This window comes from Ixodes scapularis, unplaced genomic scaffold, assembly GCF_016920785.2.
Source record: "Ixodes scapularis isolate PalLabHiFi unplaced genomic scaffold, ASM1692078v2 PGA_scaffold12__126_contigs__length_90152505, whole genome shotgun sequence".
Classification (NCBI taxonomy): Eukaryota; Metazoa; Arthropoda; class Arachnida; order Ixodida; family Ixodidae; genus Ixodes; species Ixodes scapularis.
Window position 1 is genome coordinate 71,606,130 of NW_024609838.1, and position 8,447 is coordinate 71,614,576.

The window sequence follows — 8,447 nt, forward strand, 5'->3', positions numbered from 1 at the left end:
ACGAGGACGGAACTACTGCCATAGCAATGCACTCAGCTGGCACCGGCGAATCAAAAAGCAAATACCTGCTCAATAGCAGCAGTACAAAAAGTGCTGAACTATTGGCCGTACACTGGGCTCTTGAAGAGCAGGTTCAGTGCAATCCGGCCGCACACATGTACGTCTACACAGACTCCAGTGAAGCAGTCAAGGCGTGCAGAAGGACAGACTGTCGGAATAAGATTGCGAAAGACATCAAACATACAGCTAAGATCCTTCGCCTAAATGGAGGTAGTTTGCACATCGCATGGATCCCAGGACACCAGGGAATCCCGGGAAACGAGGAGGCCCACGAGACCGCGCGGATTGAGCTACAAGCATCCCACGCCGCATCAGGTCACGAGGGCTCCCCCGTCACAACCCAACCAGAAGATCTGGACCTCGATGAATTGAAAGAGGCAAGTAGAACAGCTCGGAAACAACGACTGGCATCCCTGCTGCCAGAAGAGGCTTACCCTCTTCCATCCAATTACTCAAGGTGGGGGAGGGTATGCATTCGACGCATCGCTACCAACACAGCCCTAACACCTGTGTTGAGAAGGAAATTTTATAGGTCACGCGACGAAGACGACCCTGGTCCCGACTTTAACTGCAAGACTTGCAAAACCCCCGCTACTTGTAAACATCTAATATGGGACTGCGAAGCAAACAAACAGCTAAGACAAGACGCACTCCTCAGCATTCCGGAAGACGCACGACCTCAAACATACGAAGAGTGGGTAACCCCCCTGAAAGAAAACGCAAACAGGATCAAGATCCTGGACTCTTTACTCACCTACCTTAAGGCAGTGAACTTCACACACCTCATCTAACCCCCCTTTCCTCCTCACACCCTTCATCTCTTCCTAATCATCCCGTCACACCAGATGACCTCAGTCAAGAGGTGTGGCGGACCCTAATCATTGTTAATAAACGTTTTCTGATCTGATCTGATTCTGACACCTCCCCTCCTAGCCACCGTAGCTGCGCCTATCGGCAGATGGCACCACAAGTTACGTTCATACAGACGTTCATCTAAACCAGGGGTCTCAAACACGCTGCCCGCAGGCAACCGGCTACGAGTCCCGATTCCCATGTCACGAGCGCTAGAAATGCGCCATAGCAAATATCATATTTGACCATAGGCATCTCGTCAATTCATTTTCGCTCAAAAAGTAGCTCTGCTCTTTTAACATATTCGCATATTTTGTACTTATCTGCGCTCATTTGCCCTTTGTTTCACTTTATTTTTTGCCTCCCAGCTTTTTTTAATGTACAACAATTCCGCTACCAGGCTGCAAGCGGGAGCTATTCGTTGAAGGATGGATCTCGGCTGCGCGCATTCTCGATCAGCAGGAGCAACTGCCAAACAGAGGTACGAGCTCAGGATTCTCGCCTTCAAAAAAATTTCACCATTAAATAACAAGTATTTGTTCAAAGTGTTGTAATAAAAATCGTCGGGAAAGCAACAACTCTTAAATTAGCTGACTGTTTCTTACAGACATGTTGAGCTTGGTTAATTCCTGCGCGAATTGAGCAACGGGAACGACGGTGTACTTCTCTTGTGCCATTAAAAATGCCGGCACGTTGGCAGGACGCTGTAATTTTAATTCTTGTTATCACATCAGGTCAGGACCCAAAGTGGTCACAAAACAAATGAAATCGAAAGACGCCACTGGCAAAATTGTGATTTTACAAAAAGTATGAGAGCGAGGTCTATTCTTTCTAAACCTTTTTAATACCCCCCCCCCCCCCCCCCTCTCCGTCTTACGTTGGCCCGCGATCTTTCCGGTGTGGGCTGTCTGGCCCCCACACCAGAATGAGTTTGAGACCAATGATCTAAACGTTCGTCGCTTACTCGGTTGTCTGCGAATTCGTCCGAGGAAGAGAACTACACCTTGAACATTCATAAGGTAAAATACACCACCTGAATGCACATTTGGTCAACGTTCGAGCTTTCTGCATTTATTTTCATATTGCATGTTTCAATATATTTCTATATTATATATTCATTTTGGATTTTTGTATTGTTCTTTGAGACTAAACCCGGGGTCACACTGCTTATACATCATACAAACGACAGCGCGCATAGAGATTCGAACGCGGGTCACTGTGAGATCCTTGCTTCAAATGCAGCATGTCAGTGAGTTCAAGGAGAAATTTGGCACGCGGCATTCGAACCACAGATATTGCAGTGACTGATGTTTGCAGACTGTCTTTTATGCGACGTATAAACAGTGTGACCCCGGCTTAAAAAAAAAGAAGTACTGAAACACTTTTTGAAAAAAAAAACGTGTTTGAGGTGAATTTTGGCGTATTTTTATGCCGTGAAGCTGAATATCAATCAATCAATCAATCAATCAATCAATTTATTTCCTCTCCATCTGAGAGGGGAAGGCAGGAAAAAAAGCAGCATGTCGCTACTTGACGAAGCCCCCGCCTCCCCTTTACATCCGCAGAAGAAACACAACATTTGAGTGAAAGAACAATGTAACATATATAAAAACAGATAATCGAGCGCTTACACAGGACAGTGCTGTCAATTATATACGGTGCGAAGGGTTAAACAAGGTAAACATAATTCAGAGTAGCACACGCTTGCTCCAAGAGTTTAGTAATGAGCACATGCACTACAATGCACATTGACTTTAAAAAATATATACGCAACTGCCTCTGCACCTTCAAAACATGACAACACCTATTCAATAGATCACTCTAATAGGTTACGAATTTCCTTTTTGCTTGTGTTGGCCACGGAAATTCCCTTTGCTTCAAGGTTGTTTAAAATCCTTGGGAGAGTAAAAGCCAGTCTCTGGTCACCATAAGTGGTTCTGGAGCGCGGTGCGGCCCAGTTTCGAGAATGACGAGTGCTGTATGTTGCGTCTCGCGACTCCAAACCTGAGACTGAATTAAAAACTCTAACAGAGTTGTTTAATGATCTGTCATTTGACATCAAAAGCTTGTATATAACTATAGTAATTGGTGATTTTTAACGTGTCAAGCTTTTTAAACAAAGATTTCGTGGAGTGATCATACGCTACATTACATATTATTCGTATTGCCCTCTTTTGCATTACAAAAAGTCTCTGAACGTTCGTTTTCGTAGTAGTACCCCAAACCAGGAAACAATAATCGAAATATGAGCAGAACAGGGCGTGATATAATATAAGCAAGCATTATCGAGGGGGGTAAGATATTACGGTATTTATATAAAACGCCTACAACCTTTGAGAGCTTTATGGTTGTGTCCTGCACCGTCTCATCCCACAGCATATGCTCATTAAAAGTTACGCCGAGCACCTTAGCATTTTTTACAATTTCCACATCTCGTGAGGCAAAAGAGAGCCCTCCCGGCAGGCTGCTGGTGCAGCTTGTATTTTTGGCGCGGAAAATAATTGCCTTAGTTTTTGCAACATTTATTGTTAATGAATTTGCGGTGGTCCAAACGTTTAGACTCTGCAAGAATTGATTTGCTTTTCTTTTAATGACGTCAAGGCTAGTTCCAGAGAAAAACAAACTTGTATCATCTGCGTATATTATGTAGTTGACGCTATTATCTAAGTTCACTATGTCATTTATAAAAAGATTGAAGAGAAGGGGCCCGAGAATACTCCCTTGCGGTACACCTGCCTTTATTTGGCGCATGTTTGAACGCTCCCCGTCAATTTCAACGTACTGATAACGGTCTTGCAAATAGCTTTCGATTAGGTTCAGGGCAACACCCCTGATGCCACAAAGGTCCAGTTTCTGCAGTAAAGTTTTATGATTAAGGCGATCGAATGCCTTCGAAAAATCGATAAAGATGCCTGATGTTAGCAGTTTGTTTTCGATGTTTGTAAGTATCATTTCTTTCTGTTTTAGTAGCGCCAACTCTGTCGAAGACCCCTTTCGGAAACCGAATTGACAAGGGGTAATAATTGAGTGTTTGTCACAGAAAGAGTCTCATGTGCTTAATTTTTTCTAGTCCTTTGGAGAATACCGGCAATACAGACACAGGCCTGTAATTACCCACGTTGTTCTTATCCCCTGCCTTGTGGAGGACGGACACCTTAGCCACTTGCATTCTTTTAGGAAACACCCCATCCTGAAGGGCGAGGTTATAAATGTGGGTCAAACAAGGGACGATAGAATGAATTACACGCTTTGCAGGCCTGATCCGAATGCCATGCACGTCGTTACTTTTACTGTTTCTAAAATTGTTATATACTGATATCAATTCACTGTCGTCAGCAGGCAGAAGAAAAACACTCTCCAAAATTTTATCGACTAGGTCACAAGCATTGACGGAGTGAGCACTGTCAACTAAGTCCACAAAATGACTATTGAACCTGTCAGCCAACGCGGCGCCAGTTATGCACTCGCCGTTTACAGTAATCGTTTTAATTGAGTCACTACGAGAGTGAGGTTTTACCAACATGTTCACTTTTTTCCACATGACATCCGTTCTAGGTTCACCCTGAAACATATCGTAATGGTATGTACGCTTTGATTTGCGAAGAGCGCTAGTCACCATGTTCCTTTGAATTTTAAATTCGCGGAGGACGCCCAAATCTCTAGTGTGCAGAAATTTATTATAGAGCGCATTCTTTCGATTCATCATTCTAATTATCTCCGAAGTAACCCACGGCTTGCGCGATTTCTTATGCACTCGACACTTCTTGTAGGGAAAGCACCGGTTATAGATATTTGTAAACGTTTCAAGAAAGAGATCATATGCCTGGTCAGTTGAGTCACAGGAAAGAACCGTGCTCCAGTTTGTAAGTTGTATTTCCTCTTCAAAATAGTTTAGTCTTCTTGAGCTTATATCTCGGTGAAAAGTGTAATTTGTGTTCGAAGACTTTTTTGACCGAATTTTTAGATCGGCAAACAAATAAATTGGCAGGTGGTCACTGATTGTGGCCCCAATGACACCAGCAGTTAGGCGTGAATCATCAATATTTGTTATGAACAAGTCTAGAAGCGTTGCATTGGTATGATTTGCCCGAGTTGGTTGGGATATTGGACAAAAGAAACCGCAGGAATTATACAATGACAAAAACTGCAATTGTCGCGGAGATGACGTCATCATATCTATATTAAAATCTCCGCCCAAGTAGAAGGCGACATTGTTTTCACCCATGAACATAAAGAGTTTTTCGATGAATTCCAAAAACAAGTCCATATCACCATTCGGTGGACGATACATAACAGATAATATAGATTTTGAACTTTCTAAAGTCAGAATTTCAAAATCATTTGTAACAGTAGTCAACTGATCTATGACCGTACATTCGAAAGCAGTTTTTTGCGTAAATACAAACACCACCCCCGCGCTTTAAACAGCGATATAAGTCATAAACGGTGTATCCATCCAAAGAGTCCATCGTCTCATCAGAACGGCACCACGTCTCGGTTAACATAAGGAAATCAAAAGAGAAACCAAAATCGTCTAAAAAAATATTCAACTCATCAAACTTGTTCCGTTTTCCCCGAAGAACTAACTAAACACGAGAAACCACGAAAAACCTGCGACCAGTCGTGACGTCATACTAGGAGGGTCTTTTGGGCCACCAAGCGCGTGTCGCTCGTGTGGGCAGCACGTGCAACCTCTAACCGCCTAATTGACAAACCTCACTCCAGCTGAGGGGCCCCGCCTCTTCCTCGAGGAAGGCGCGAGGGCCGGCGCTGGCCAATCGCGATAACGGATCCGTCGTCGCGGAAGTGGAGGGTCCCCTCAATTGGAGTGAGGTTTGTTAAAGGGGCACTCAAGTGGTTTTTGAGTTCGTGTTTTGATGATGACAACTGAATCTAGACGCCGTATGTGTTCCTAGAAACCAAGAAATATAGTCATACGGTAATTATTTCTTTAATAAGAATGTAATTGAAGGCCGCCAAACCTCGGATCCATCCGAAAACGAAACCACTCTTATTGGTCACCGCTCGCATATCAAAACGACCTCGGGCCAATGGCATTGGACGACGTTCCGTCGCGCAGCGGCGCAGCGATCCCGAGGTAGCCGAGGTAGCCGCACCGGCCGAACTTTTTTGTCATTCGAGCTTCGATCGTGGCGGAATTCTCTACGCTTGAGGACCTGACGCCGTTAGAGGTTGAAATGCTGGACAGCCGACCTGGGGATGATTTCCTATGACGCCACTCCGACGTGCGATGTGGACGATAGCAGCGCTTCGGAGTCGTGTTCGGGTTCCGAGGACGACGAAACGCAGACCTTTTCGGGCGTTCTTCGATTTGCGGTTGGGGCAAGTCGTAACCAAACAAACGTTTGGCATCGCAGCGATGTAAAACGATGTCGCCGCGTTGACTTTCGCCTCGGGAAGTATTCACTGGACGCCATATTTGTGGGTGCTGTTTAACGCGCATGCTCAGAACGAGCTCACATTAATAGGCTGCTAAGACCGGCACTCTTGATGGTGCGGAATGCACGTTGCAAAAGGACTTTTGAAGCTCGCCATCAGCACGTGCTCAGCCTTCGCGCACACAGCTATGGCCGCCAGTGAATACGTACCTATATATCCCCCTGCACCATAGAGATCATACATACTAACTCTAGAGGAAAAGGTCCGCCATTTTCCCATACATTCTGGCTGCCGCAAGCGGCGGATCATGCAGGCAGACCTTCTGGGTCCCAAACACGGTTACATCATCAGAGCAGTTTCGTGAACTTCAACAATTCACGAACTTACCGGTGGAAAGATATTCACGTTCCTTTCGAAGCTTTCTTTTTGAAAAGCGCGCAGATGTACGGCCTCGCGTTAACGCTAAACTAAACCATATACCCGGCTTCGCCAGTGGGGCGCGGCTGGGCGGGGATGAGGAATACGAAACTGCGCAACCACCAGATTTCCGAGATTTCGACAGAAGGGAAGTTAATGCAGCGTAATGAGTTTATTGCTTTTTATAAGCGTTAGAATAGCTCATAATTTAGTTTACAACGTTAAATTATCACTGTTTATATTGCTAAGAGTTTTCACTCTTCGCGTTACCAAGGCAACGTTGCTTTCTTTCTCTCGTGTTCTGTCGCTCTCTTTTGCGTTCGTTCACTCGGGACCCAGGATGTCGGCGCACGGGATTTGCCACTCCTCCTCACCCACCTTTACCCCCCTGCCCTGCACTGACACCAGTCGTGATGTCTCTTTCTGACATTTTTTTTTTTTAAATAACAAGAGTACGCGTGCATAGCTTTGATAGGTGCTGAAGATGCGCGATAGCGGAGATTAAAAAAACTCCTAGTATGACGTCACGCTGGGGGAAGAGGGGCTTCAGCGGTTCATAGAAAATAAATTCCTGCAGCGTGCGTGCACCAAATTGAAAAATAATCTCGATATTCGTGATCCTGGAGGACTCAAGAGGATTCAAGCGATTTTCCTCAAATACAGAACCGCTTCAGTTTCCCTTTGAGGCTCTAACAATGTAGTCGTTAGGATCTCACAATGTAATCGTAAATGGTTGAGCATAGAGCGGTATGAGTGAAGCCGAGAAAAATCGCTCCAAATGGAGGATGTTTTGCGTCTTTGATTATTTGTATTTGCATATTTTTTTTTATTTACCTCTGGAGATTCAGTTTATCACAGAAAGCAGCAGGCCAACACCCGTAGGCCGTGTGGGCGGATAACAGATAGAGGCTTGCATTTACACATGTGTACGTATGGAGCTGCAAGGAGCTGCGAGGGAGAAGACGAAGAGGAGACTGATGTAAGCCGCCCTGGGAACAACAACAATACCAACAGCGTCCGCCCGGACGACGCCCGGGGGACCACAGGGAGGCAGGAGCCATGGGGGACAAGGGAGAAGAGCGGACCATGATCACTGGCCCCGAGGGGCGCTCCATGATCACCTTCACCCCGGACTTCCGGGAAGCGGGACCGACTGCTTCTTCGGCGAGTATCACCACCCCCGGAGCCACCGAGCCGCTGCTCACGCAGTCAGCTGACGTGTCCTCGAGGCTCGAGCCTGAGAGCGAACTGAGCCCCCAGCCCGGTCTGCTCAGTCCCCGGACGCGACCGCAAGTGGTGTCCCAGGGCACTCCGGAGGTCCCTCCGCTGGCCCGTTCCCCTTTCCTGGAGACGCCGACTCGAACGACCCTGAGGACGACTCCCCTGTTCTTTCCCGAAGAGGGCTCCCAGGCGCTCGTGGCAACAACGCCGCCGCCGACTACTCCCCTGTCGGCATCATTCCCGGAAGGTGAGGCGATCTCTCAACTGTGGTTTCGGTGGGTATTTGCAGATGCGCTGCGTTGCCTTCGCCACCGTTCGGGATCTTCCCATGGCCAGCCTAGTCATGCGAGATGTTGCGATCATTGTTTCACCTTCCGTTGGGTTATAGGCGCAAAGTAACCAATTGTTTTGGTATGTGCTCTTCTGGAACTTTGTTGAGGCAACTGAGACGTTTTGTATTATTATTTTTTTTAAGCGAGGAAAGGTTTTTTTAGCGA